At 40.4% G+C, this 10169-nt stretch overlaps 1 pseudogene; it reads right to left on the bottom strand.

Annotated features, from left to right (window-relative positions):
- Positions 1-9640: 9640 nt before the first annotated feature.
- On the bottom strand, positions 9641-9758 carry LOC124561368 (annotated as a pseudogene).
- Between the last annotated feature and the right edge of the window lie 411 nt (positions 9759-10169).

The raw sequence follows: 10169 nt of genomic DNA, 5'->3' as shown, positions 1-10169 counted from the left end.
AGTTCTGTAACCATTCTATCCACCGATTAGTGAAGAAAAATACCTAATGTGACAAACCTAACAGTGATGTAAACAACAGAGAAGTATGATGTAATTAAGATATAAATGTATTTGAGTAACAAGTATCTATAGAACTCTGGTAATGTTGTAAGTACGAAGTGTTGTGTTATTGGAAATGGTCCACCAACAATATTTAAAAAAAGATATACAAGTCGTTTATAAGCAGAATCTGAAGTGGCAGTGAAACCTATTGTATGCATTAGAGCTAACTAATTAATAGTAAAAGAGATTGCTTAGTGTTATGAAAAATATGCAGACAAGTGGTAAGAATAAACTCACTTTGTGTAGCAAGGAATGCCAGTGTAATAGAATTGAACAGTGTTTGTGGTTAAGACGTGAAGGACACGTCCCTGAAGTATTTATAAGGTTGGAGCTGGCCATTATTTTGGTGTAGTGTGTGACAGGACACACCTACAGGTATTGAGGTTATGAGTTGGAGGCGTGAATGCGACCATAGGTACCCTTATGTTAGATGAGACAGCTCATGGTGTCCTATAGGTTTAAGGAATTTAGCATTACGCTCGTCCATAATTACTTAATGCATTTTAGTGATAGGTCGAGAGAGACTACCTGAGGTTTCAGCGTCCGATCGAGTGGAAATGGATTGCCACGTGAGCAAACTGATCAGCTGCAATACTCCATGGATATGAAATAAATGTGCTATCCTATGCTGTAAAATGTTAATGGAGTGAGTATTACTTAAGTACATACACTAGCAACATATTTGAGTAACCTAATGGCAGACGTAAAACATTATTTATAGCTCAGCATAAATACACTTCGAGTATGTAAGTACATAATTGCAGATGTGGAACTGACACAACAGCAGAGGACCAATAAGTGAATTTAGTAGTCAACTGAACGTAGTGTGTTTTGAACACTCAGAACTGTACTATTACCAAAAGTTACTCACATATACAAAGAAGCTGAGAAAACAACTACTAATCAAATATACTCATACTATCTCTAAGAATAAGGTAATCAAAGATGAGTCAGCGAAGTAAAATATAGATGTGTCAGGAATGAACCGAGTATTGGTTCAGTGTTCCTGCCCAGAAATAATAAATTGAAATTAAATAGGATTTATGATTGTATGCCTTGAGCATAAATTTTCTCTAGTACGTCACTAACGGCGTTTTGAGCCATTTGTTTATCGATTTTGACAATTAAGTAACCACAAGAGTAAAATTGAAAAAGTTCTGTTAACTTTGTTCCAGCAAAATATTGAAAGATAAAATGTATATATCCCCATTTCATTGTGACCCACCCTTAGATAATAAGTGAACAGAGTCTGAGGCACTCTTTTTGTTTGTTCTACAGGACAAACCAGATAATGGCAGTCTGGTAGCTGCGTGAAAGCGTGGAGTGACTTGGACACAAGTCACAGTGACCCCTCCCCTTTCCCCATGTAATTTAGAGTGAACGTGAAGGACGCACACCATAGCAACTTCCCCTCCTCTACCCTTGTGAATGGAAGTGTAGAACGCCAGCCAAAGCGGCTACAACCACGTGTGTAAAAATTATTTGTGAAATTTTCTTTCAGGTTTAGAAAAGACTGCTAAGATATAATCATCTGTTTATGTATCTTGAATAACTGTTATTTTCTATGAATTTGTGTATGTAAAAATGTATTTAATGGGTTTAAGATTTTCATAATTTTACATATTTTTATGTGTTTGTTTAAGGCAATATGTATGCCAAAGTGTTTCATTGATTTTGCTTAAATTTTGAGAGATAATATTGCTTAAGAGACAGTGAACATGCCAATTTTCAATTAATTGAAGTAGGTAATCAGTTTTCTTTTAATATTTCTATATGTTTACATTTCAATTTTAATTTTCATAGGAAGTTAAGGTGTACTCTTGCTTCCCTTTTTGTAATTAAATTTTTTTTTCGTTCATTAACATTCAGAAACAAAAAATTAAAGTAGAGGGTGATGTAGGGAAGCAGCCTACTCACGCTGTAGTAAATTCACAGCAGTCTTTCCATTGTGTGCCAGCCAGTCCGTTGTAACTAGCTCTGACGTCATAAATGTTGTGCAATACTTTAAAAATCAAATAAATAACCTGAAATGTTTCGAGCATGTCAGGAGTAATACTAAACTAATATGTGTTGAATATCAGTTCGATAACTTTAGTCATTTTCGAAATTTGGACTTTTTCTGTAAAAATCATTGGCGCAACAGAAAAGAGCTAGAAAGTTAAAATTTTATATTTAGATTCATCTTTCATAATAAATTAATAAAAACAGTACTTTGGATTTCACAAATTAAAATTTTTGTGGAAATTCATGATTTTCTGGTTTTCGTCTTAAAACTTAAGGAAGCAAGATAGATTAAGTAGGCTAATAAATAAGGCTAGGATGTTTATATTTAAGTAGGTTGGAGATCCGCTATAACTATGAAGATGTGAGAAGTTTCATTTGAATACCTATAAAACTATAGCGATAGCGTATCTCCAAAGGGCCAGTTCAGAGCTCGGCTACTGCGTGCAGTGTAATTTAATTAATTCTCTCGCCCAAAATATTTAACTTAGCCACGTCAAAATTTTATTATCAATACTTACCTGTGTGCTGAATGCACATTTAAATTGAGAGCTTCATCGGCCATCAGCAAAAGAAGCTATGATTTATTCGGTAACTTAAAGTGGTGCATTACTAGCCCAGCGGCTAGTCGGGAGAGCCGATTTGATCAGGCGTTCCCTTAGCCGTCCGCTCCGCGGCTTTATATATAAGAACGCTGCGCGAGGAAGCAAGGCCCCAGTTCTCTCCAGACGCTGAATAGCACGTCATCTGTGTCGGGAGTCGCGTCGCGTCGGTATCATTGCTACAAACAGCCTCGGATGCCGTATTAAGTTACTCGAGATACGCATAACCATGAAATCATTTGCGAGTGAAGTGTTAATTCTGGGTTGACTTTAATTATCGATCTTCAGTTTGCGTATTGTCGTATTTTCACGTGCCGCCGCGAGACAAACATTCTACCATTATTTAGCATGGCGTTTGATGAAACTAATCATCAAATTATGGCGAGCATTCATTTAAATATTCAATTTGGACAATTATAGTTGCATCAGCGCATTAGACTCTGAACTGCTCTGTTAGTTATGTTGTGTGGATTCTTTTGTTTTTCACCTGTGACTTTCAGAATATACTCAACTATTTTAGAAAATCGTTTTTGATTATAAATCCCAGACAATCTCCTAATTCCTCAGAGCTATAAGCTGTAACTATAAGTGTATTCTCAGATGAAGTGGGCACTAGGAATTCTAATTACAGTCTTCACGTTATACTAATCACTTTCTGGTTGCCAATATTGTAGTTAGAGAGCCAGTGTTGAGAACGGCGAAAGACAGCATAAATAACATTCTAAATAATAGGAACTGGTTTTGCATTCAGGAACATTTAACAACATTAATCCTATCCGCCGCCGCACAACCCCTGTGTGGGTAACTTACTCAACAAGGAAGCTGAAGGTTAATCTTAGAGTCACGATATGGCACACATCCCTATCGGTAAAGGCCTAAAATGATTCCCAGTTACAGGCTCTTATCCAACAGCTTCCAGGGGCAACAAAAATTGATTTTTAGTGTTTAATTAATTACCAAATTAAAAAACTGCTGTCATAATCTACTGATTAAGACGTAAACTGAAGAGCCAAAGAAACTGGTACAGCTGCCTAATATCGTATGGGGCCCCCGGGAGCACGCAGACGTACCGCAACACGACGTGGCATGGGATCGACTAATGTTTGACGTAGTGCTGGAGGAAATTGACACCATGAATCGTGCAGGGCTGTCCATAAATCGGTAAGAGTGCTAGGGGGTGGAGATCTCTTCTAAACAGCACATTGGAAGGCGTCCCAAATATGCTCAATAATGTTCGTATCTGGGCAGTTTGATGGGTATCGGAAGAGTTTAAACTCAGAAGAGTGTTCCTGGAGCCACTCTGCATCAATTCTGGACGTGTAAGATGTCGCATTGTCCTGCTGGAATTTCCAAGTCCGTCGGAATGCACAATGGACTTGCATGGATGCAGGTGAGCAGATAGGATGCTTACGTACGTGTCGCCTGTCAGTGTCGTATCTAGACGTATCAGGGGTCCCATATCACTCCAAATGCACACGCCACACACAGAGCCTCCACCAGCTTGAACAGTCCCCTGATGACATTTACGGTCTATGGATTCATGAGGTTATCTCCATACCCATACGCGTCCATCCCCTCGATACAATTTGAAACGAGACTCGTCCGATCAGGCAACATGTTTCCAGTCATCAACAGTCGAACGGCGGTGTTGACAGGCCCAGGCGAGGAGTAAAGCTCTGTGTCGTGCAGTCATCAAGGGTATACGAGTGGGTCTTCGCCACTGAAAGCCCATATCGATGATTTTTCTATGAATGGTTCGCACGCTGACCCTTGTTGATGGCCCAGCACTGAAATCTGGAGGAATTTGCGGAAAGGTTGCACTTCTGTCACGTTGAACTATTCTCTTCAGTCGTCGTCGGTCCCGTTCTTGCAGGAACTTTTTACGGCCGCAGCGATGAGGGAGATCTGATGTTGTACCGGATTCCTGGTATTCACGGTACACTCGTGAAATAGTCGTACGGGGAAATCGCCACTTCATCGCTGCCTCGGAGATTATGTGTCCCTTCGCTCGTGCGCCGACTATAGCAACACGTTCAACCTCACTTAAATCTTGATAACCAGCCATTGTAGCAGCAGTAACTGATCTAAGAACTGCGTCAGACACTTATTGTCTTATACAGGCGTTGCCGTAAGCGCTGTATCCTGCCTGTTTACATATCTCTGTCTTTGAGTACGTATGCCTATACAGTTTCTTAGGCGCTTCATTGTATATATTCATACAAGAAAATATCCACAGTTAGTTCTTAATGAAGATACAAACTTGAAACGTAAATACTATCTCGAAAACTTTATTGCCGTGTAGTATACCAAAAGGGATAGTCATATGGAAACAAAACATACACAGTCCATAATACAATTTAACGAAAATAGAAGCACCGAAATGTAATATCATCTCTGGAAAGGTGTATATACTTTCTGAACATATAGCATCGTAGTAAAGGATTGTCAGAATATTGTACTGTCAGAATATCTGTCAAAACTTTTTTACGATTTGTAAGTTCAAACAAATATACTTGCTACTAATTGACAGAAAAAATTTACTACAGAGGCAATGTGGTCATCACTTCCAACTAGACGCAGGCGTTGCAAACGTAAACATGAAACAGTCACTATTTACGTGTAGATTATTTTACCAATGTCATTCTCGCAGTTCGCTTAGTAATGGCAGTTAAGCTGAAAGATGCCTGTCGGTAAAATATCAAATATATTACATTACTGCAGCTAGATTTGGTTCTTTTATTTACATTATGTTTGTGGATCTTTTTTGGCCATGTTCTCCATCTTAGATCGAATCCCATGAAAAAGACACTCTAATTAAAATTTGTTTTCTCGTACGCTCTTATCTTTTCTTTTCAGCTAATAATTATTGTAATCACTTCTTCATAATGGTTGAACTATAGTATATTGTGGAGCTGCAGTTTCGGTTTTTTTTATTGGAATGAAATATCCTGACGTATTACAAATTTGTGCGTACTTGGACTTGTACCACAGTACTTTCGTCCTGCAGTCAAGTTTGGAACGTGGAATACAGGCGCTGTGAAGGCAGTTTGTGACCCCCAACCGATAAAACTGCCTGTAAAGGTTTAATGTTGAAGTCCCTTTACGGCACACGTCTATACCAGTAAAGGGCTAAAATTGTACCTAGTTGCAGGTTACCTATCCAGCGACTCCTAGAGGCAAACAAAAATTTGATTTTTAGTGTTGTTAATTAATGTCCGAATTCAGAAATTTAAATTACTGTCACAATATACTCATGAAGAGCTATAATCTTACGTTAAAGTGCTGACACAATAAGAAACAGTTACAAACTGAGTACATTCCTTGACGCAGCGTAGCTCATGGTGTGCAAATTATCCAGACTACACTCATCTATACGGGACGGTCAAAGAAAAAAGAGGCAGATGGAAAAAGTGTAACTAAACTGTTTATTGTTTCCAAAGAAATCGTCATAACTGTTAATACATTTTTCCCACTGTGAGACAAATCGTTCAATGGCTTCATGGAAAAATGTTTGCGCTTGTCTAAAAAACCATGATTGCATAGATATCTGCATCTCTTCGTCCAGACCAAATCGAAGGCCACGAATGTCTTTCCTCAGGCCTCGAGAAATATGGAAATCGTGCAGGGAGAGTGCGGCGCGGCAGGTTTCTTTTTACCGCCCCGCCAGTGTCCAGCAATGTTCATTTGTCTAGCTAAAAGCTGTAGTAGAAAATACTAGACCACTACTGTCTACTGCAAGTCGCAACATACATAGAATTGTCCGGCAAAAGGGATGTAGTTCTTTACTGAAATAAAAGTTTTAACTTGGCAATGTAAATTTTCAGGTGTATTTTTACGATAAAGATCACAGTTAATACTGCCAAGTCCGTACTAAATGGCCACTCAATGTAAAGTTCCAAAGCACACCACAATCACACACATAGCCAGTTTATGGTATTTACACCCGTTACCGAAATTAATAGAGTTCACCGGATCGTTTAGTTACGAAAATGCTCGCTCAAGTGTTGTGCACTCTGCTCTACACGTAAAACCTGTTCCAGTCTTAGATCGCACAACACGCCACGCGGTTTTAACTAACAGTCAAAAGCAATAATTTTGATATTCCGTCCGAAATTCCACACGACTTCCACTATACCGTTCACTTAAATACACCTTGTACTACTTCGCGAACTCGTAATTAGCATTTTTCCGCGATTTTATAGCACTTTCGTCGGAGCTGCTTTCGAACCCTCAGCCCCGACTGACTTAGATGACACCAAAGGCTTTGTTCCCAGCATAGATTGGCGCGAGCCTGTCTTTTTCTGATTGGCTGATATCACAAACAACAAATCAGGTTGTAGTATTATCCCGCGCTAACCCACGATTTACTTAAATGACCAATCATAGTAAAACATTTATTTCTATGGCAATTGCTAAATAAATAAATTTAGAAAAGTGTCAAATACAAAATTACTCCTTCTGAAATTACCGATTAATTTGTGTTCTACTCACGATTTATTAGTACCATAAACTGACTGCACATTTAACTATAGTAAATCCCCTGTATAGTTTAACTGGTACTTCGTGAAAAAACAAAACAATTTTCATTTACTTCTGTTCTTCTTCACTCATACAACACTCACACTGCTAATTACTACACATATAAAACAATTATAATTATGCAAATACATTCAATATTAATCACACATAACTTTACAACATTGTTTTGAGTACAACTGCTAGCACTGTCCGTCAACTGCTGACCTCTGCCGCCTACTAGTACAACTACGTGCAGCTCTGTAACTCAGGTCCATGCCAGCTGGTGACATCTGTCGATGACTCATGCCTATAACGATATCGTCCTGACAAGTGACAGGAGCGATGCGAGGCTACACCTCAAGAGGTCGGGGCTGTATGGAGGATGTGTAAGGGCTTCCCAGCGGAAAGTCTGCAACGAAGTCGAAACAACGTTGCCACAGAGTGACGCTGTCCGTCAAGATGCCTGAGCGTTTGGATTTGATGCCGCGGTATAGTTTTTGCACAGTGTCCACGTACTGCTATGTGTTCATTGTCGCACCATGTTCCAGAAAGCCCACGAGCAGCGAGCGATTTTATTCAAAGAACCGGTCATCATGACTTTGACGGAGATGGTGTACCTGTCGTTTGCACTACACTGGAGAACATTCTCTGGGAAGCTCTTATACATCCTGCCTACAGACCTGATCTCTTTCCATGTGAGTTCCATATTTTTGAAGGCCTGAAGGAAGACATTCATGGCCTTACATTTGCTCCAGACGATAGTTACGGGGAGGGGGAGGGGTGGTGGAAGAGTCTTACGGGCGCTCAAAAATCATAGTACCGTAAGCAACCGCAATAATTCTCGATGAATGCATTGACGGTCATGTGTATTAATAGATACAGCAACTTCTTTTGAAATATATACAGTTTACTCTGCCTCGAAAGCCGCTGACTGCCCCTTATAGTATTTCAGGATGAGAGCACATAGGACTTCCAACAAAATTTACACCTAATTTTATGCCTTTTAGGAACATTTTCTCGCGCACGCCCACTAGAAAATAGTGAAAGAAAGAAAGTTAATCGCTTACGTCATTTTCACTGTTCGTGTTATGACGTTTTAATTTACTACTTCTTTATTATCAACTCAGTTCACTGTATATTTTGCTGGCTGTTAACATGTATACCACTGAATTTATCTGCAAAAGTATGTTACTGTAAGATATACAGCTTAGTAGATAGATATCATAAGCATTCAGAAGCGTGAGAGCACTAAACGACTTCCAAAAAAGTTAAACAAAATTTCAAACGTTTTGTAAACTTAATACTTTTGGTTTTGACTTTTTCATTAGTGCATGGGTGAATAGTATGGTACTAGTAAAACCATTATAGTTAGGGTTTTACCTCTTTAGCCGTAAAGGGTTTATTTGCTTAATATGCAATATAACTCATTAACTCATTTGCGTAGTAATCAGACGTTTGAAGCTATTTTATACATGGTATTTCCAATTTTTAAGGACTCAGGGTGTGCGGGGTTAAATTTGTGTTAAGATCTTATGGGACCAAACTGCTTAGGTCATCGGTCCCTAAGCTTACACACTACTTAATCTAACTTAAAGTAACTTACAATATGGATAACACAGACACCCATGCCAGAGGAAGGACTCGAACCTCCGACGGGGGGAGCCGCGCTGACCGTTACAAGACGCCTAAGACCGCGCGGCTACCCTGCGCGGTTGTGGGGGGTTTGTGGTATTTAATAAATCAGGAAGTTCCATAAAACGCCAGATACGCTACATACTCAAATTTTCATTCCGAATCTTCTTGTTGGTCATCTTTACAACAGGTGTTTTGCAGTACGGAGTTCCAAGCTACACATTTCTCCTGAATAACTTTGCTTTTTACGTTGTCTGACCATTTACCATTTTGTAACAGGATAGACCCCAAATACGAAAGAGCTTTTCGACTTCAATCTACTGTTTAAAGGTCTACATATACCTATATCACATGGTATATATGTTCAAGTTTCTCTCTCTCTCTCTCTCTCTCTCTCTCTCTCTGATACCCAGCACCTCTCTTGTGGCGTCTGCCAGTGGAGTGGAATGGTGTACCCTAATATGATCGCTATTTATACAACGAACCATGACGAATTGCGCTGCTGTTCTACTGATTTGACCCACGCACTGTTTCGATATCAAATCGAAACTGATATTAACCTAATTATAGGAATGCAGCAGCAGCACTCCGCCTTCAGGCCACAGGTGGACCATCGGGACCATCCGACCGCCGTGTCATCCTCAGCTGAGGGTGTGGATAGCAGGGGCGTGTAGTCAGCACACCGCTCTCCTGGTCGTTATGATGGTTTTCTTTGACCGGGGCCGCTACTATGGGGTCGTGCAGCTCGTCAGTTGGCATCAAGAGGCTGAGTGCACCACGAAAAATGGCAACAACGCATGGCAGCCCAGATGGTCATCCATCCAAGTGCCGGCCACGTCCGACAGCGCTTAACTTCGGAGATCTGACGGGAACCGGTGTATCAACTGCGGAAAGGCCGTTGCCTAATTATATGAATGCGTGGTTCATAATTTGAGTGTCCTAGATGGGTAATTGATATGACTTTTATGGTGCGGATACACAAGTACGTCCGACCTCCTGCGGGAATCTCAAAGTAGCGAGCATGGAGGAAATGGACAGGGACTGTGGATAGGTGGTGCTCGATGGGAGTGTGGATCGGCCATGAGGCGTGCCGAGATAGTCTGCGCAGCCGCGATAACACTGTGTCCCGGATGGCACAGTGGTTAACGCAGCTGCCTAGCAGACAAGGAGTCCCGGATTCGAATCTCGGTCCAGTACCAATTTTCACCAGTCACTACTGATTCCGCGTAATGTCCTGATCAGCTGACAGCAGTGATCCGCTCCCTGCTCCCTTTCATTTCCTTCCCCCCTCCCCCCCCACCTTCAAATGGTTCA

The sequence above is a fragment of the Schistocerca americana genome, chromosome 1 (genome assembly GCF_021461395.2).
Source record: "Schistocerca americana isolate TAMUIC-IGC-003095 chromosome 1, iqSchAmer2.1, whole genome shotgun sequence".
Taxonomy (NCBI): Eukaryota; Metazoa; Arthropoda; class Insecta; order Orthoptera; family Acrididae; genus Schistocerca; species Schistocerca americana.
The sequence above is the reverse complement of the archived record's forward strand: the minus strand, read 5'-3'. Positions and strand labels throughout refer to the sequence as shown.